Source organism: Meles meles, chromosome X, assembly GCF_922984935.1.
Source record: "Meles meles chromosome X, mMelMel3.1 paternal haplotype, whole genome shotgun sequence".
Taxonomy (NCBI): Eukaryota; Metazoa; Chordata; class Mammalia; order Carnivora; family Mustelidae; genus Meles; species Meles meles.
Window position 1 is genome coordinate 93,119,375 of NC_060087.1, and position 22,118 is coordinate 93,141,492.

Below are 22,118 nucleotides of genomic sequence, written 5' to 3' on the forward strand. Positions count from 1 at the left end.
TGTTATTTACTGAGTGCTGATGATGTGACAGGTGTTCTTAGAAGCCCTGCCTCCTTTCACCTGCACAACAATCCCATGAGGTAGATACTTTTTGAATTCCAGATGTGCAGAGAGCTTAAAGAAACTTACGGAAAGACACATAGCCAGGGTTTAAACCCAGACAGTCTGATTCTGGTGCAGTCAGAGTTCAAACCCAAAGCAACTGGTCTCCAACAAAGTCCATGCACATAAATAAAATTTCTACAGTAATTTTTTTAAATTAAGAGATCCATAAGTCCTTGCATCTTTCTGCAAATACTTTTTAAAGATTCTTTTATTTATTTTAGCAGGGGCAGAAGCAGAGTTGGAGGGAGAGTATCCTCAGGCAGACTCCCCACTGAGCGTAGAACCCTGCATGAGACTGGAGCCCTGGACCATGAGATCATGACCTGAGTTGAAACCAAGAGTCAGATGCTTAAGCGGCTGAGCCACCCAGGCACCCCTCTCTGGAAATATTAATAGTTAACAGTTACTGAGGGTTCCCTATGTGCTGGCGATGTTGTATGGGCTTTACATCAACTAAATAACTGAATCTTTGAAACAGTCCTATAGGGTTGGTATTATTAGCATCCATATTTTATAGATGAGGAAACGGAGGCACAGAGGATTCAAGTACTTTGCCCAAGGACACACAGATAGTAGGTGGTAGAGGCAGACTGTGAAGAAAATAAGTGGTCTAGATTCAGAGTCAAAACTCTTCACCACTGCCCCTTAAAAGAAATCACAGGGTGAGCCCATTGGATTTATCCATAGACTCAAAAATACCCATTGGATCTCCAGACTTCGGTGACAATATAATTAATGATCATTTTAGAACAACTATGTGGGCTCCTCATGAGTCAAACAAAATTCAAAAACTTCACATCCATGAGTATAATCAGGGATCATGCCTACAGACGTTTTAGAACCACTGGGTCAGAAATCTCAGCCACACTATCTGGTTAAATGTTATCACACTGGAACATTAGTGGGATCCTACAGGATTTTACTGAAACATACCAGTTCCCGTTCTACATTCCCAATATCAAAGACTAACAATTCACAGAATTCAGTTACCTCTGAATGATCTTTGCTTCCTAAAAAGACGGGGAATGAAAGCATCCAGAATGACCTTTTCACCCCACAAGACTGATTGCAAGGGCAGACATATCTCTTTAGCTTCCTTCTTAAGTTTCGTTACAGAGACAAAAATACAGTCCCTTCACATTTCATTTTTATACTGCTAGACACTACGGGAACCCCCAATTATATACATCACGGGAAAGTAGCAAAGGCTTTCTTTCCATGGCATTAGCCCGGGATCTATGTATTCCTTTTGAGACCAAGACACAGAATGAATAGCTAATTCTGCAGGGCTGGGGCATGGACTATAAAAATAGGTCCAGAAAGATGTGTTCTTAGTTAATCATCCAGAACAAGGCTTGGACAAGTAGCTCCTTGCAGTCAGGAAGTCACACGAGAACCTGGGGAGCAAGGGAGGTGGGGGGAAGATGAATGAGAGTAGGAGAGGAAAACTCCAAGAAAGGATGTTAGACAAATGTCTGCATTTGGCCACAAGGGCTGCCGAGTAACGTCTAACCCCGCTGAGGGTGAGGAGGGAAACAGAGCTTTCAGCCCTACCAGCCAATCACCGCCTAGGAGCATTGAAAGGCACTATCTCATTACTATGGTCACAAAAACTCTGTGCTGCCTGTCATATTACTTTCTCTGCATTAGGTAAATGAGGGTGAGGCAGAGCAGGGAACCTGGCCAGGCCAGACTCAAAGCGGGATCTGCCTGATTCCAGTCTGGGCTCAGATTCCAATTCTGAACCTCTTCTTAAATGCTTCACATAGGGACACCTGGGTGGCTCAGTTGGTTAAGCAGCTGCCTTCGGCTCAGGTCATGATCCCAGCGTCCTGGGATCGAGTCCCATATCGGGCTCCTCGCTTGGTGGGGAGCCTGCTTCTCCCTCTGCCTCTGCCTGCCACTCTGTCTGCTTGTGCTCACTCTCGCTCCTCTCTCTCTGACAAATAAATAAAAAATCTTAAAAAAAAAACAAAAAACAAAAAAAAATAAATGCTTCACATATACCTTAATCCACTGAAAATTCGTTGTGAATTCAGCAGTAATAACAAAATCTCCTCACTGATTATGACATTCCACAAGTTTTTTATATATATATGTGTGTGTGTGTGTGTGTGCGTGTGTGTATATATATATAATTATATGGTATAAATTTATGGATATATAACCTTCTCTCATTCTAGCACTCTCTCAAATCAATAAAAATATTCTAATAAAATAGGGGACATATATATATATATGCCCCTTAATATATATAAAAATATATATATATATTTACATATTTATATATATATTTATATATAATGTGCTAAGTGCCATAAGAAGAGAAATATATATATATATATATATATATATATATATAATACATATTTTTTAAAGGAAGTTTGTGGAAGGAGGCAATGTCATCATTACTAATGATCTCTTTTCTCAACAGGCACGCTTGGTACACACAGTACAGTTTTTCAATTATTTCTCATAACACCTGGAAGAAGTGGATACCATGCCTTATTTGTTTTCTTTTTTAGAACTATATTTTTTCAAATATGAGTGAAACCTTTGATTATAGACTTTCTCCAACTGACTTATTTCACGTAGCAGAATCCCCTGCAGTTCCACCCACGTCGAGGTAAACGGGAGGGATTCGTCCATTGATGCCAGAGTCAGATTCCAGTGAGTCTAGGAACCACATACTCTTTAGGTAGTCCACTTTCCGGTATGGAATATAAGGAATAGCGCAGAGGATCACAGGGATCGAGAGGAAAATTGATAGCGCAGAGGATCACAGGGATCGAGAGGGAAATTGAATGGGAAGAAATCAGAACGAGAGACAAACCACAAAACACTCCTGACTCCTGGAAGCAAAGTGAAGTTCGCAGAAAGGGAGGTGGGTGGAGGGATGGGGTCACCTGGTGGTGCCCATTAAGGATTGCACATGATATGACAAGCCCAGGGGGGTAACCCCAACTAATCATTGAAGATTGCATCCAACGCTAAAGATGTATTCTATGTTGGCCCATGGAATTTCAATAAAGAAACATTTCATTTATTCCTTTGGCTGAGAGAGAGAGAGCACAACAGGCCGAGTGGCAGGCAGAAGGAGAAGGAGAAGCAGGCTCCTTGATAAGCAAGGAGCCAGACGAGGTCGGGCTCGATCATAGGGCCTTGGGATCATGACCCAAGCGCAAGGCCGATGCTTCACCAATTGGGCCAACCAGGAGCCCCTCTTTTACTTTCTGAAGTGAGCCCCACATCCAGGGCAGGGTTTCTACCCCAGACCCTGAGGTCCAGAGTCAAATGCTCTCCAGACTTAGCCAGACAGCCACCCCCAGGGGTGCACAATTTTAATTCTCACGTCAGAGGTGGACAAAACCATCAAATCCGGAGAGGTTCTGTGATGTGGCCAAGTTCACGCAGGAGGTAAATGGTGGAGTCCCGGAGCAAACGGATGCAGAATGGTTCATGGGCTCAGAGCTAAGTAACTTTGCTGAGTTGCTACTGGATGCAAAGAGGCTGCTTGAGGGTATTTCGGCTACATGTATTGATCTACTGATTTATCGATTTCTGTGTGGCAGTTTGGAGAGGACTGGTGGAAATATGACACAACCTGCTGCCCCCTTAAACCCTAGAGAACATGACAGAAAGCAGCACAGTGTGGACTTTAAAATCCAGCTCCCGTAATGACATGAAAGGAATTTCTTGAGGACTTTGGTCAAGATCCTTGTAGCCACGCATTATCAGTATTATACAAGAAATCCGCAGATTCCCAGGTTTTCAAAATCAATGTGCTGCATGACCGTTTTCACAAGTATTGTTGAAGGTGCAGAACGGTAAGTATGAATACATATATTTCATCTCATTGTACTATTTTATTTTCAGAGAACAGTGGACTGTATCTTAAAGTACAAGGAAAACATGTCAACCAATCCGTAAGCTCTTTTTCTTCTGGGTAAAGGTTTGATGCTCTGGCATACGTCATTTCTCAGGAAAGGCTGAGGATCCGGAGTCACAGCCACCTGCCTTCAAATTCCAGCTCTACTCTTCCCAGCTGTTGTGGGGATTCAAGACAATGGTGCAGCAGCACCTGGCTGTCTCAGTGGGTGGGAGCATACAGCTCTCCCTTTTGGGGTTGTGTGTTTGAACCCCAAGCAGTGGGTAGAAAAGAGTTAAAGAAACATGAAGAAGATGGTGCATATTTTCTGGCCCATGGTAGGTGCTCGACACACATTCAGAATACTCTAAGACCATGCTGAATCCTCAGCATGCATGCTTTGGGTGTCAATCCCCCTCACCTCACCATAAAGACTCGATCCCATACTCATATCCTACTTTAAACATATCTTTTGCTAGAATTTGGAAGTAAATCCAAAATGTTCTATTTGATAGTATGGAGGTCCCTCAGAAATCAAAAAACCGAACTCCCCTGCTCTCCAGCCATTACACTAGGATGTAATGACCCTAGAGATACCAAAAAACTAATTGGAAAGGAAATGTGCAACCCAATGCTTAGAGCATTATCACCAATGCCAAAACGATGGAAATAACTCAAATGTCCATCAACAGATGACTCAATAAATAAGAATGTGTGTGAGTGTTTGTGTGTGTGTGCGAATGTGTGTGTGTGTGTGTGGAATGGAATATTACTCAGCCATCCAAATGAAATAAATGTTGCCATTTTGAACGAGATGGATACAGCTGCAGAGGACCCTATGAAGCAAAAGGAGTCAAAGAAAGATGAATTCTATGTGGTTTCTCTCATATATGTTATTTTAAAAAACCCAAATGAACATGGGGAGAAATGGAAAGAGGGAAACCAGAAAACAGACAGGTAGCTCTAGAGAAAGCACTGATGATGATCAGAGAGGAGGTGGACAGGGGGATGGGCTAAACGGGAGATGGGTCTGAGGAAGAGCATATGTTGGGGCTCTTGGTTTGTTCTGTCGGTTAAGTGTCTGCTTTAGGCTCAAGTCATACTCTCAGGGCCACAGGATTGAGCTTCCATGCAGGATCCCTGCTCAGCGAGGACTCTGCTTCTCCAACTCCCTCTGACTCTGCCCTCCACTCATGCTTTCTCTCTCTCTCTCTCTCGCTCAAATAAAGAAATCACTTCTTTTTAATAAACAGGGCATATATATTATATATATATTATATATATTCATATAGCTTTATGTACATATATATCTTTATATCTACATCTCTCTCTCTCTATATATATATATATATATATATATAATGCCGAGTGCTGTAAGCATTGCCAAATATACATCTATACGTATACTTATAGGTATCTACAGAAATAAATAATATATATATATATATATACTATGTATACATTCTTTCACAAAGGAACGTTTGGAGTAAGAGGGAATACCATAATTATCAATGACCACTTCTCAACGGGCACTCACTGTACTCACAGTTCAGATTTTCATTTATTTAGCATAACACCTGGACGACTTGGAGATCAGGATATTTTTTTTCTTTTTTAGAAATATATTTTTTCCAATATGAGTGAAACCCTGTGATAATGATCTTTCTCTAACTGACTGATTTCACTTCGCAGAATCCCTTGCATTTCCACCCGCATTGAGGAAAATGGGAGTTATTCTTCCCTTCTGATGCCTGAGTTAGATTCCAGTGAGTCTAGGATCCACATCGTCTTTAGGTAGTCCTCTTTCCTGGATGGAATATAAGGAATGGTGCAGAGGATCACAGGGATCGAGAGGAAAACTGTATGGGAAGAATTCAGAAAGAGAGACAAACCACAAAACACTCCTGACTCCTGGAAGCAAAGTGAAGTTCGCAGAAAGGGAGGTGGGTGGGGGGATGGGGTCACTCGGTGCTGTGCATGAAGGAGGGCACATGATATGATGAGCTCAGGGAGGTATAGGCAAATAATGATTGAATGTTGCATCCAAAGCTAATGATGTATTGTATGTTCGCCCATGGAATTTCAATAAAGAAGCATTCCATTCATTCCTTTGGCCAAGAGAGAGGGAGCAAACACAGGCCTAGTGGTAAGCAAAAGGAGAGGGAGAAGCAGGCTTCTTGGTAAGCAGAGAGCCCGACAACCTGGGACTGGATGCCAGGGCCCTGGGATCATGATCCATGGGCAAGGCTGATGCTTCACCAACTGGGCCACCCAGGAGCCCCTCTTTTACTTTCTGAAGTGAGCCCCGTGCTGAGGGTGGGGTTTCCACCCCTGACCCTGAGGTCCAGAGTCAAATGCTCTACAGACTTAGCCAGCCTGCCACCCCAAGGGGAGGAAAATTTTAATTCTCACCTCAGAGGTGGACAAAACCATCAAGTCTGGAGAGATTCTGAGATGTGGACAAGTTCACACAGCAGGTAAATGGCCGTGTCCCGAGGCAAATGGAAGCAGCATGGCTCCAGGGCTCAGAGCTAAGTCACTTTGCCGCATTGCTACAGGATGCAAAGAGGCTGCTTGAGGGTATTTGGGCTATATGTATTGATCTACGGAATTATGCATTTCTTTGTGGCAGTTTGGAGAGGATACGTGGAATCATGACCCAACTTTCTGCCACCTTCAACCCTGTCAACTTGACAGAAAGCAGATCAGTGCTGCCCTCGAGTAGCCAGCTCCCAAAGTGACATGAAAGGGATTTCTTTTTTTTTTAATTTATTTATTTTTATTTGTTTATTTACAGCATAACAGTGTTCATTGTTTTGGCATCACACCCAGTGCTCCATGCAGTACGTGCCCTCCCTATTACCCACCACCTGCTTCCTCAACCTCCTAACCCCCCCCACCCCCTCGCCGCCCCTTCATAACCCTCTAGTTGTTTTTCAGAGTCCATAGTGTCTCATGGTTCATCTCCCCTTCCAGTTTCCCTCAACTCCCTCTCCTCTCCATCTCCCCATGTCCTCCATGTTATTTGTTATGCTCCACACATAAGTGAGACCATATGATACTTGACTCTCTCTGCTTGACTTATTTCACTCAGCATAATTTCTTCCAGTCCCATCCATGTTGCTACAAAAGTTGGGTATTCGTCCTTTCTGATGGAGGCATAATACTCCATTGTGTTTATGGACCACATCTTCCTTATCCATTCATCCGTTGAACGGCATCTTGGTTCTTTCCACAGTTTGGCGACCGTAGCCATTGCTGCAATAAACATTGGGGTACAAATGGCCCTTCCTTTCACTACATCTGTATCTTTGGGGTAAATACCCAGCAGTGCAATTGCAGGGTCATAGGGAAGCTCTATTTTTAATTTCTTCAGGAACCTAGACACTGTTCTCCAAAGTGGCTGCACTAACTTGCATTCCCACCAACAGTGTAAGAGGGTTCCCCTTTCTCCACATCCTCTCCAACACACATTGTTCCTGTCTTGCTAATTTTGGCCATTCTAACTGGTGTTAGGTGGTATCTCAATGTGGTTTTAATTTGAATCTCCCTGATGGCTAGTGATGATGAACATTTTTTCATGTGTCTGATAGCCATTTGTATGTCTTCGTTGGAGAAGTTTCTGTTCATATCTTCTGCCCATTTTTTGATATGATTATCTGTTTTGTGTGTGTTGAGTTTGAGAAGTTCTTTATAGATCCTGGATATCAACCTTTTGTCTGTACTGTCATTTGCAAATATCTTCTCCCATTCCGTGGGTTGCCTCTTTGTTTTGTTGACTATTTCCTTTGCTGTGCAGAAGCTTTTGATCTTGATGAAGTCCCAAAAGTTCATTTTTGCTTTTGTTTCCTTGGCCTTTGGAGACATATCTTGAAAAAAGTTGCTGTGGCTGATATCGAAGAGGTTACTGCCTATGTTCTCCTCTAGGATTCTGATAGATTCCTGTCTCACGTTGAGGTCTTTTATCCATTTCGAGTTTATCTTTGTGTACGGTGTAAGAGAATGGTCGAGTTTCATTCTTCTACATATCGCTGTCCAGTTTTCCGAGCACCATTTATTGAAGAGACTGTCTTTTTTCCATTGAATATTTTTTCCTGTTTTGTCGAAGATTATTTGACCATAGAGTTGAGGGTCCATATCTGGGCTCTCCACTCTGTTCCACTGGTCTATGTGTATGAAAGGGATTTCTTGAGGACTTTGGTCATGATCCCTCTTAGGTACGCCATGTCAGTATTATACAAGAATTCCTCAGACTCCCAGGTTTTCAAAATCAATGTGCTGCATGACCATTTTTCACAAGTATTGTTGAAGATGCAGAATGGTAAGGATAAAAAACAACTATTTCATCTCCTTTTACTATTTTCTTTTCAAGGAACACTGGACAGTTTCTTAAAGTATAAGGAAAACATGTCAACCATTTCGTAAGCTCTTTTTCTTCTGGGTAAAGGTTTGATGATCTGGCATATGTCAGTTCTCAGGAAAGGCTGAGGATTCGGAGTCACAGCCACCTGCCTTCAAACTCCAGCTCTACTCTTCCCAGCTGTTGTGGGGATTCAAGACAATGGTGCAGCAGCACCAGGCTGTTTCAGTGGGTGGGAGCATACAACTCTTCCTTTTGGGGTTGTGCCTTTGAACCCCAAGCAGTAGGTAGAAAAGAGTTAAAGAAACATGAAGAAGATGGTGCATATTTTCTGGCCCATGGTAGGTGCTCGACACACATTCAGAAGACTCTAAGACCATGCTGAATCCTCAGCATGCATGCTTTGGGTGGCAATTCCCCTCACCTCACCATAAAGACTCGAACCCATACTCATATCCTACTTTAAACATATCTTTTGCTAGAATTTGGAAGTAAACCGGAAATGTTCTTTTTGATAGTATGGAGGTCCCTCAAAAATCTAAAAACCGATCTCCCCTGCTCTTCAGCCATTACACTACGATGGAATGACCCTAGAGATACCAAAAAACTAATTGGAAGGGAAATGTGCAGCCCAATGCTTAGAGCATTATCACCAATGCCAAAACGATGGAAATAACTCAAATGTCCAGCAACAGATGACTCAATAAATAAGAATGTGTGGGAGTGTTTCTGTGTGTGTACGTGTGTGTGTGCACACGTGTGTGTGTGTGTGTGTGTGTGTGTGTAATGGAATATTACTCAGCCATCCAAATGAAAGAAATGTTGCCATTTTGAAAGACATGGATACAGCTTCAGTGGACCATATGAAGCAAAATGAGTCAAAGAAAGATGAATTCTATGTGGTTTCTCTCATATATGGTATTTAAAAAAAAACAAATGAACAGGGGGAGAAATTGAGAGAGGCAAACCAGGAAACAGACTGGTAGCTATAGAGAATGCATTGATGATGATCAGAGAGGAGGTAGGCAGGGGGATGGGCTAAACGAGAGATGGGTCTGAGGAAGGGCATATGTTGGGACTCCTTGGGGGTTTCTTTCAGTTAAGTGTCTGCTTTAGGCTCAAGTCATACTCTCAGGGCCAGAGGATTGAGACTCCATGCAGGATCCCTGCTCAGCGAGGTCTCTGCTTCTACATCTCCCTCTGACTCTGCCCGCCACTCATGCTTTGTCTCTCTCTCTCTCTCTCTCTCTCTCTCTCAAATAAAGAAATCACTTCTGTGTCAAAAACAGGGCATATATATTATATATATATTATATATATACATATAGGTTTACATACATATATATATATATATATTATATATAAAACGCTGAGTGCTGTAAGCATTGCCAAATATACATCTATACATATACATAGAGGTATCTACGTAAAAACAGTAATATATATATTTATACTATGTATACATTCTTTCACAAAGGACAATTTGGGATAGGAGGCAATATCATAATTTTCAATGACCACATCTCAACGGGCACTCACTGTTCTCACAGTGCAGATTTCATTTATTTAGCATAACACCTGGAAGACTTGGAGATCAGGCTATTTGATTTTCTTTTTTAGAAATATATTTTTTCCCATAGGAGTGAAACCCTGTGATAATGATCTTTCTCCGACCCACTGATTTCACTTAGCAGAATCCCTTGCATTTCAACCCACATTGAGGAAAATGGGAGGGATTCTCCCCTTCTGATGCCTGAGTCAGATTCCAGTGAGTCTAGGATCTACATCGTCTTTAGGTAGTCCTCTTTCCTGGATGGTATATAAGGAATAGTGCAGAGGATCACAGGGATCGAGAGGAAAACTGAACGGGAAGTAATCAGAAAGAGATACAAACCACAAAACACTCCTGACTCCTGGAAGCAAAGTGAAGTTGGCAGAAAGGGAGGTGGGTGGGGGGATGGGATCACCCGGTGCTGTCCATTAAGGAGGGCACATGATAGGATGAGCTCAGGGAGGTATACGCAACTAATGATTGAACGTTCCATCCAAAGCTAAAGATATATTGTATGCTGGCACATGGAATTTCAATAAAGAAACATTCCATTCATTCCTTTGGCCAAGAGAGAGGGAGCAAAAGCAGGCCAAGTGGCAGGCAGAAGGAGAGGGAGACGCAGGCTTCTTACTAAGCAGGGAGCCCGACGAGGTGGGGTTCGATGCCAGGGCCCTGGGATCATGACAAAGCACAAGGCCGATGCTTCACCAACTGGGCCACTCAGAGCCCCTCTTTTACTTTCTGAAGTGAGCCCCATGCCCAGGGTGAGGTTTTGACCCCTGACCCTAAGGTCCAGAGTCAAATGCTCCACAAACTTAGCCAGCCTGCCACCCCAAGGGGAGGACAATTTTAATTCTCACGTCAGAGGTGGACAAAACTATCAAGTCTGGAGAGATTCTGTGAAATGGCCAAGTTCACGAAGCAGGGAAATGGTGGTGTCTCGGCGTGAAAGGAAGCAGCATGGCTCCAGGGCTCAGAGCTAAGTCATTTTGCCGCATTGCTACAGGATGCAAAGAGGATGCTTGAGGCTCTTTAGGCTATATGTATCGATCTACTGATTTATCCATTTCTTTCTGGCAGTTTGGAGAGGACACATGGAATCATGACCGAACTTTCTGCCACCTTCAACCCTGTCAACTTGACAGAAAGCAGATGAGTGCTGCCCTCTTAGAAGCCAGCTCCCAAAGTGACATGAAAGCGATTTCTTGAGGACTTTGGTCATGAATCCTCTTAGCCACGCATGTCAGTATTATACAAGAATTCCTCAGACTCCCAGCTTTTCAAAATCAATGTGCTGCATGACCGATTTCAGAAGTATTGTTGAAGATGCAGAACGGTAAGGAAAAAAACAACTCTTTCATCTCCTTTTGCGATTTTCAAGGAACAGTGGACTGTTTCTTAAAGTATAAGGAAAACATGTCAACCATTCCGTAAGCTCTTTTTCTTCTGGGTAAAGGTTTGATGCTCTGGCATATGTCAGTTCTCAGGAAAAGCTGAGGATCCGGAGTCACAGCCACCTGCCTTCAAACTCCAGCTCTACTCTTCCCAGCTGTTGTGGGGATTCAAGACAATGGTGCAGCAGCACCGGCAGTCTCAGTGGGTGGGATCATACAGCTCTCCCTTTTGGGGTTGTGACTTTGAATCCAAAGCAGTGGGTAGAAAATAGTTAAAGAAACATGAAGAAGATGGTGCATATTTTCTGGCCCATGATAGGTCCTTGACACACATTCAGAATACTCTAAGACCATGCTGAATCCTCAGCATGCATGCTTTGGGTGGCAATCCTCCTCACATTACCCTAAAGACTCGAATCCATGCTCATATCCTACTTTAAACGTATCTTTTGCTAGAATTTGGAAGTAAATCCGAAATGTTGTTTTTGATATTATGGAGGTCCCTCAAAAATCTAAAAACCAAACTTCCCTGCTCTCCAGCAATTACACTACGATAGAATGACCCAAGAGATACCAAAAAACTAATTGGAAGTGAAATGTGCAGCCCCATGCTTAGAGCATTATCACCAATGCCAAAACGATGTGAATAACTCAAATGTCTATCAACAGATGACTCAATAAACAAGAATGTGTGTGAGTGTTTGTGTGTGTGTGCGTGTGTGTGTGTTTGTGTGTGTGTGTGTGTGTGTGAAATGGAATATTACTCAGCCATCCAAATGAAAGGTATGTTGCCATTTTGAACGCCATGGATACAGCTTCAGAGGAACATATGAAGCAAAAGGAGTCAAAGAAAGATGAATTCTATGTGGTTTTTCTCATATATGGTATTTAAAAAAAAAACAAATGAACATGGGAAGAAATTGAGAGAGGGAAACCAGGAAACAGACTGATAGCTCTAGAGAATGCACTGATGATGATCAGAGAGGAGGTGGTCAGGGGGATGGGCTAAACGGGAGATGGTTCTGAGGAAGGGCATATGTTGGGGCTCCTTGGGGGTTTCTGTCGTTTAAATGTCTGCTTTAGGCTCAAGTTATACTCTCAGGGCCACAGGATTGAGCCTCCATGCAGGATCCCTGCAAAGCGGGGAGTCTGCTTGTCCATCTCCCTCTGTCTCTGCCTGCCACACATGCCTTCTCTCTCTCTGTCTCTCTCTCTCTCAAATAAAGAAATCACTTCTTTTTAGATAACAGGGCATATATATTATACACATTATATATATAAATATAGGTTTACTTACATATGTATGTATATATGTGTATATATATATATATAAAACGCCGAGTGCTATAAACATTGCCAAATATACATCTATACATATACATATAGGTATCTATGTAAAAACAGTAATATATATATATCATATGATGTATACATTCTTTCACAAAGGACCATTGGGGTAGGAGGCAATATCATACGTGCACTCACTGTAATCACAGTGCAGATTTTCATTTATTTAGCATAACACCTGGACGACTTGGAGATCAGGTTATTTGATTTTCTTTCTTAGAATTATATATTTTTCCCATAGGAGTGAAACCCTGTGATAATGATCTTTCTCTGGCTCACTGATTTCACTTAGCAGAATCCCTTGCATTTCCAAACACATCGAGGAAAATGGGAGGTATTCGTCCCTTCTGATGCTTGAGTCAGATTCCAGTGAGTCTAGGATCCACATCGTCTTGAGGTAGTCCTCTTTCCTGTATGGAATATATGGAATAGTGCAGAGGATCACAGGGATCGAGAGGAAAACTGAACAGGAAGTAATCAGAAAGAGAGACAAAGCACAAAGCACTCCTGACTCCTGGAAGCAAAGTGAAGTTGGCAGAAAGGGAGGTGGGTGGGGAGATGGGGTCACAAGGTGCTGTGCATTAAGGATGGCACATGATAGGATGAGCTCAGGGAGGTATACGCAACTAATGATTGAACGTTGCATCCAAAGCTAAAGATATATTGTATGCTGGCGCATGGAATTTCAATAAAGAAACATTCCATTCATTCCTTTGGCAGAGAGAGAGGGAGCAAAAGCAGGCCTAGTGGCAGGCAGAAGGAGAGGGAGAAGCAGGCTTCTTGCTAAGCAGGGAGCCCGACGAGGTGGGGTTCAATGCCAGGGCCCTGGGATCATGACCCAAGCGCAAGGCCAATGCCTCACCAACTGGGCCACCCAGGAGCCCCTCTTTTACTTTCTGAAGTGGGACCCACGCCCAGGGTGGGGTTTCCAGCCCTGACCCTGTGGTCCAGAGTCAAATGCTCTACAGACTTAGGCAGCCTGCCACTCCAAGGGGAGGACAATTTTAATTCTCACGTCAGAGGTGGACAAAACCATCAAGTCTGGAGAGATTCTGTGATGTGACCAAGTTCACGCAGCAGGGAAATGGTGGTGTCCCGGGGCGAAAGGAAGCAGCATGGCTCCAGGGCTCAGAGCTAAGTCATTTTGCCGCATTGCTACAGGATGCAAAGAGGCTGTTTGAGGCTATTTAGGCTATATGTATGGATCATGGATTTATCCATTTCTTTGTGGCAGTTTGGAGAGGACACGTGGAATCAGGACCCAATTTTCTGCCACCTTCAACCCTGTCAAAATGACAGAAAGCAGATCAGTGCCGCCCTCTAGTTGCCAGCTCGCAAACTGACGTGAAAGGGATTTCTTGAGGACTTTGGTCATGATCCCTCTTAGCCATGCAATGTCAGTATTATACAAGAATTCCTCAGACTCCCAGGTTTTCAAAATCAATGTGCTGCATGACCGTTTTCACAAGTATTGTTGAAGATGCAGAACGGTACGGAAAAAAAGCAACTATTTCATCTCCTTTTTCTATTTTCTTTTCAAGGAACAGTGGACTGTTTCCTAAAGTATAAGGAAAACATGTCAACCATTCTGTAAGCTCTTCTTCTCCTGGGTAAAGGTTTGATGCTTTGGCATACGTCAGTTCTCAGGAAAGGCTGAGGATCCGGAGTCACAGCCACCTGCCTTCAAACTCCAGCTCTACTCTTCCCAGCTGTTGTGGGGATTCAAGACAATGGTGCAGCAGCACCCGGCTGTCTCAGTGGGTGGGAGCATACAGCTCTAGCTCTTTTCGGTTGCGAGTTTGAATCACAAGCAAGTTGTTCAATTGACTTAAAGAAACATGAAGAAGTTGGTGCATATTATCTGGCACATAGTAGATGCTCAACACACATTCAGAAGACTCTAGACCATGCTGAATCCTCAGCATGCATGTTTTGGGTGACAATCCCCCTCACCTCACCATAAAGACTCAAACCCATACTCATATCCTACTTTAAACATATCTTTTGCTAGAATTTGGAAGTAAGGAAATGTTGTTTTTGATAGTACGGATGTTCTACAAAAAACTAAAAACCGAATTCCCCTGCTCTCTAGCCATAACACTATGAAGGACTGACCCAAGGGATACCAAAATTCTGATTGGAAGGGACATGTGCAGCCCAATGCTTATAGCATTATCAACAATGCTGAAATGATGGAAATAACTCAAATGTCCGTCAACAGATGACTCAATAAATAACACAGTGTGTGTGTGTGTGTGTGTGTGCCTGTGTGTGTGTGTGTGTGTAATGGAATATTACACAGCCATCCAAAAGAAATAAATGTTGAAGGTTGCCATTTGGAACGACATGGATTCAGCTGGAGAAAAGTATGTGAAGCAAAGTGAGTCAAAGAAAGACGAATTCTATTTGGTTTCTCTCATATGTGGCATTCGAGAAAACAAAACAAATGAACATGGGGTGAAATTGAAAAAGGCAAACCAAGAAACAGACTGGTAGCTATAGAGAAGGCACTGGTGATTATCAGAGAGGGAGTGGGCAGGGGGATGTGCTAAACTGGTGATTGGTCTGAAGGATGGCATTTGTTGGGGCTCCTGGGGGTGTTCAGTCAGTTATGTGTCTGCTTTAGGCACAACTTATAATCTCGCAGTCTAGGATTGAACCTCGAATCTGTCTCCCTGCTCAGCGGGGACTCTGCTTTTCCTTATCCCTCTCCCTCTGCCCCCCACTCATGCTTTCTCTGTGTCTCTCTCTCTAATAAATCAGTTCTTCTTAAAAAACAGGGCATATATATTAAATATATATATAGGATTATATATATCTGCATATATGTGTGTGTGTATATATATATATATATATATATATGTAAAATTCTGAGTGCCGTAAGCATTGCCAAATATATATCTATACATATTTTTTAGGAATCTACATAGAATCTACATATATATATGTAGCATATATATATATGCTATGTATATAAAGTTTCACAAGGACGGTTTGGGGTAGAAGGCAATGTCATAATTACCAATGACTCTTCTCAACTGGTACTCACTGTAATCACAGTGAAGTTTTGTTTTTTTTTTTTCGCATAATATGTGGAAGACGTGGAGGGCATTCTTTTTTTGTTTTCATTTTTAGAAATATATTTTTTCAATTATGAGTGAAAACCTGTGATAATGGTCTATCTCTGACTGTCTGATTTCCCTTAGCAGAATCCCCTGCAGTTCCACCCACATCGAGGAAAATGGGAGGTATTCATCGCTTCTGATGTCTGAATCAGATTCCAGTGAGTATAGGTACCATATCCTCTTTAGGTAGTCCTCTTTCCGGTATGGAATATAAGGAATAGTGCAGAGGATCACAGGGATCCAGAGGAAAACTGCATGGGAAGAAATGTGCGTTTGAACCCCAAGCAGGGTGCAGAAATGACTTACGGAAACATGAAGAAGATGGTGCCTATTGTCTGGCACAATGTAGGTGCTCGACACACATTCAGAATAATTTAAGACCATGCTGAATACTAAGCGTGCCTGCATTGGGTGGCGGTCCCCCTCTCCTTACCAGAAAGACTCAAACCCATACTCATATCCTACTTTAAACATATCTTTTGCTAGAATTTGGAAGTAAGATGGAAATGTTGTTTCTGATAGTACAGATGTTCCACAAAAAGCTAAAAACCGAATTCCCCTGCTCTCCAGCCATTACACTACGAAGGACTGACCCAAGGGATACCAAAATACTAATTGGAAGGGAAATGTGCAGCCCAATGTTTACAGCATTATCAACAAGGCCGTAAAGCTAGAAATAACTCAATTGTCCATTTACTGATGCCTCAAGAAATAAGAAGTTGTGGGTTTTTGTGTGTGTGTGTGCGTGTGTGTGTGTCCGTGTGTGTGTGTTGTGTGTAATGGAATATTACTCAGCCCTCCAAAAGAAAGAAATGTTGCCATTTGGAACAACATGGATTCAGCTGTAGAGGACTTTGGGATGCAAAATTAGTCAACGCAAGACGAATACTATTTGCTTTCTCTCATATATGGTATTTAAGATACAAAAGAAAGGAACATGGGGGGAAATTGAGAGAGGCAAACCAGGAAACTGACTGGTAGCTACAGAGAAGGCACTGATGATGATCAGAGAGTTGGTGGGCAGAGGGATGGGCTAAAAGGGTGACAGCTATGAAGGAGGGCATTTGTTGGGCCTCCTGGGGGGGGTCAGTCTGTTAAGTGACTGCTTTAGGGTCAAGTCATACTCTCGGGGCCCCAGTATTGAGCCTCGTGTCAGGCTCCCTGCTCAGCGGGGAGTCTGCTTCTCCTTCTCCCTCTGTCTCTGTCCCCCACTCATGCTTTCTCTCTCTATTTCTCTCTCAAGTAAAGAAATCAGTTCTTCTTTAAAAAAAGAGGTCATATTCCCTGCAGCTGCACTGCTGGGTATTAACCCCAAAAATACATATGTATTGAAAAGAAGAGCCATCTGTACCCCAATGTTTATAGCAGCAACGGCCACGGTCGCCAAACTGTGGAAAGAACCAAGATGCCCTTCAACAGATGAATGGATAAGGAAGATGTGGTCCATTTACACGATGGAGTATTATGCCTCCATGAGAAAGGATGAATACCCAACTTTTGTAGCAACATGGACCAGACTGGAAGAGATTATGCTGAGCAAAATTAGTCAAGCAGAGAGAGTCAAGTACCATATGGTTTCACTTATTTGTGGAGCATAACAAAGAACATGGAGAACATGGGGAGATGGAGAGGAGAAGGGAGGTGTGGGAAATTGGAAGGGGAGATGAACCATGACAGATTATGGACCCTGAAAACAACCTGAGGGTTTTTTTTTTAATATTTTATTTATTTATTTGACAGAGAGAGATCACAAGTAGGCAGAGAGGCAGGCAGAGAGAGAGAGAGAGAGGGAAGCAGGCTCCCTGCCGAGCAGAGAGCCCGATGCGGGGCTCGATCCCAGGACCCTGAGATCATGACCTGAGCCGAAGGCAGCGGCTTAACCCACTGAGCCACCCAGGCACCCCCAACCTGAGGGTTTTGAAGGGGCGGGGGGTGGGAGGTTGGGGAACCAGGTGGAGGGTAATAGAGAGGGCACGTTTTGCATGGAGCCCTGGGTGTGGTGCAAAAACAATGAGTACTGTTATGCTGAAAATAAATAAATAAATTTAAAACAAAGAAAAAGAAAAAAATGAGGTCATATTACATTTATATATATATATACACACACACACATATATATATGTTTATACACATGTGTATATATATATATCTATATAAACTGCAGAGTACTGTAAACATTAATCATGACTCATGACTCAATCTATTAGTTTTGCCTGCTGCATACAACTGAACCTAATTGAATGAATTATGAATAAATGAATGACAATTGATGGTTTGATATTCAGCAAATTTGGCTAATTCTACCCCAGGCTTCTTGGAAAGAAACCAGGGTCTGGGTGAGGAGCAGTGATTTTTTATTTTTTTTATTTTTTTTTAAATATTTTATTTATTTGACAGAGAGAAATCACAACTAGGAAGAGAGGCAGGCAGAGAGAGAGGAGGAAGCAAGCTCCCCGCAGAGCAAAGAGCCCAATGCGGGGCTCGACCCCAGGACCCTGGGATCATGACCTGAGCCGAAGGCAGAGGCTTTAACCCACTGAGCCACCCAGGTGCCCCGTGATTTTTTATTTTGTTTAGTTTAATGGTTCATGCTGTTGTTAAGTGGAGCATCATCAGTTCTGATTTACTGTGCTCACAGACACAAAACTGGCTTCCAAAGCATTTTGTCCTCAGAAACGTACATTGAAACATACCGGGGTCAGAAAGCATCATTTGAAGGACAAAATGGCAACATCAATTTTCAACAAAAAGCCAGGCATGTGCGGAGATCAAGAAACCAGATGGTAATCAAATTCCTCTTGTTCAAGGTGCTACCTCCAACAATGCCTGATCTCAACCCTTGGACATAGCCAAGAGATGGCTAATAACCCAATCTACTTGATATGACACTCAGGAATACAATACTTTTATTTTTATAGAATTATCCCCTTATTTTTTTATAGAATGATGTACAAAAATAAGTGTAGCCACTGTAGGCAGCAGGCAACCTTTCCTGACGAGTGTCTGGTGGGCCCCATCCTGGAATGCTTCAACCCTAACAATGTCCCCTGACAGGCACATATACTTAAGCTAATAGAAACCAGAGGGTTCCGGGAGCTTCAGGGCCCCCTGGGCTTGCTGAGAAATCCAGAGGATTTCCTTTGCTTAGGCAAATAAGGCTGCATTTGGAAAAATTATCCCAAATGTGTGTTCTAGCAATATGCATTTGTAGCCAGTAGCATTTTCCTGAAAACAAGCATAAGGAAGGCAGCAAAAGTAAAGGATGTAGCTACTAAAACCTTACTTCAGAAGTCAAATTTTAAAGGTACAAAGTGATAATCCTTGCCCAATCATCCTGAGACTAAATTAGGAAGTTTGTCCCTGGCTTCAGACCCCTCAGTCCATCCATTTTGATTCATTGTTCTCTCTCCCTTTTTTTTAAAAAAGATTTTGTTGACTTATTTGAGATAGAGAGAAAGAGAGCAGGCATGAGTTGGGGAGAGAGGCAGAGGGAAAAGGAGGAGCAGACTCCCTGCTGAGCAGGGAGGTAGATCCTAGGACCTGGAGATCATGGCCTGAGCTAAAGGCAAACTCCCAACTGACTGAGCCACCCAGGCACCCCTGATTTACTGTTCTCCTTTCAGGGGTTCTCATAAAGTCCTAGTACCTCCTAGGTTAGAGGAAAGCAATCTGAAAACCCCATTCAAATCAAAGTGTTAGTCACTTAGCAATATTACATTGAATAAAGCATTGGACAGGGGATACAGTGTAATTTATTATGTAGTTAAATGGTCAGGTTCTGTTAGCAGATCAGTATTGGAATCCTGAGCTCTATCACTTGCCAGCAGCTGTTTGACCTTGGAAAAGTGACCTTGAGCCTCAGTTTCATCACCCATAAAGTAGAGATAATAATACCTAATTTGTAGGCTTGATCTACAGATCTGATGAGAACATTTGTGTTAACTACCAGGCACAGAGGAAGCACTGGATACATGAGAGCTTCTATTATTTGCACTTCAGAAGAGGAACACAGAACTCTAATAATACCATCCTGGAAGCATAGTGGTCAAGTACCTTATCCCAGTCTTGAATTTGTGACCAATAAGCAAAAATCCCAATTTTATTTTATTCTATCTTAAGTTTTTTTTTTTTATTTATAAGTAATCTCGACACCCAATATGGGGCCGGAACTCACAACCCCGAAATCAAGAATTGCACACTCTGCTAGCTGAGCCATCTTGGTGCCCCTAAAAGATCCAATTAAGAACCAGTGTTCTTAGCACCCTAAAATGGTAAAACCGTTCCCCTTCATTGGGGAAAAGGCCTTATTTCTACTTTGTTCTCCTTGGTATCACCTGCAAAGTGCTGAGCCCACAGTAATAATAAAAAGAACAACACTAATACCGTTTATAATAAACATTTATTAAGGAGCTATTAGGTGCCAGGCAAGCTCTTTATGTGTATTAACTCATTTAATCCTCACAATAACTATATGAGGTAGGCACTATTATTACTCCCAACTTCATAAAATGAAAAGAAGATACAGAGAGCTTAAGTAAATGTACATCACTCTGCCGTCAAAGCCCATGCTCTTAACCATGTTATACCTGAGATTAATAAATATTTGCTAATTCAACTATCTGCTAGATCCACCAATAACTTTTTTGTAACTTCTTTTTTCCTTCACGACTTCCTGATTGAAGATGGTGAGATCAAGATTTTTTTCCTCAGTCTCCTCTTCCTCTCAAATATCTCTCTCCAGCGAGGAGAACAAGGAGTAGACACACCAACCTTCCACACCATTCGCCCAAGGGGGAATGCTGGTAAGCAACAAGCAGATTTCCCCCCTGAGAATCCTACAAAGGCATAGGAATTAGAGGCACCAAGTACTATAGAAGTCCGAGTAAGGCAGGACTTTAAAGGAATGACAGCCCTTTGAATGGCCTTGTAAGGAGTGATTAGACATCCGCCATCCCCACCTCTATTAAGGAAAGCCAGACCCTGCTGGAAACAGGTTAAATTGATTCAGAGCAGCTCTGGAGCTGGGACACGTAATCCAAAGGAAGGTAAAAGTTAGGCAAGCCACAAAAAAGAGTGATGAAGTTAAAGTGTTTATACTTAACAATGAGAGTCCCAGTCTCCTCCCAAACCCCCCACCCATGACTCCTAGAATAGTGACAACCAGGATTATGACTCCCAAGAGTCCATGAAAAGAGTGTGGCCCAAGAGGCAAGATCTACAGATACTGACATAAAACTTCAGCGGGCTAGTCAATTTCTCCACTGGTTAACAAACACACCATGTACATACACCTTCAAATCTGTCTCTTCGAGCTTCATTCTTTTCATTCAGGATCACCAGAGAATTAAGGAAATTAAGAATTAAGGAAACTTCCAACATGAAATAGAAAGACCAAAACAAAGTAGCATGAAAAATTAGAAAGGGAGAAAAACACAGGCAGCAGAAAAGAATTCAAAGAAAGTACGATTAATATTTTCTAAGAAATAAGATAAAATACCATAGTTACAAAACAAAACTGGGATCCCATCAAAATAGAATAATCAAACAGCAAGAACCACCTCTTGGAAATTAACAGTATTATAGGGGAAAAAATTAAAAATCAATAAAAGAAGATGCAAAATTGGGAGGCTCTGTTAGGAAGAGTAATTTATAACAAAAATCTGGATGGTACAAGAGAACCAATTAGACAATTAAAAAATCAACCCAGGCAATCTTATAAACAAGGAAGAGTATTTTCAGAGAGAACAAAGACAATGTTGTTAAAGAAATTATCAAATAAATGATACACAAACATTTCCCAGGTAGAATGGGATTGAAAGGCCCCACAATAGATACTGCATAATATATGTCAAGGACCCAGACATCATCATGAAATTTCCTAACATCAAGAATAAAGATAATCTTAAAAGCCTCTAGAAGAGATGGGAAGGAATGAAAAGAGGTTTTATTAAAGACTCAGGAATAACAATGGCATTGGAATTGTCAATGCCAATAACGGAAATAGGAAGACAGCATGCCATGTTGCAGAGCGCTAAAGGAAAATGATTTTATTTTATTTGACGGTTGATTTTAAGTAATCTCTACACCCAACGCAGGGCTCAAACTTAAAAACCCGAGATCAAAAAAGTCACATGCTCTTCCAGCAGCCAGCCGGGCACCTTAGGGAAAATGATTTTGTAACCTAGATTTTTATACTCAAACTATCAACCAATCGTGAAGATAGAAGAATGACTTTCAGATATGCAAAATTTCAAAAATTTACCATCCCTGTACCTTTCTCACTAGAGAGTGTGCTCCACCAAAACAAGAGTAAACTGGGGGTGAAAAATGGGAGCCACAAGATTCATGCAAGAGTGGATTCAGCAGA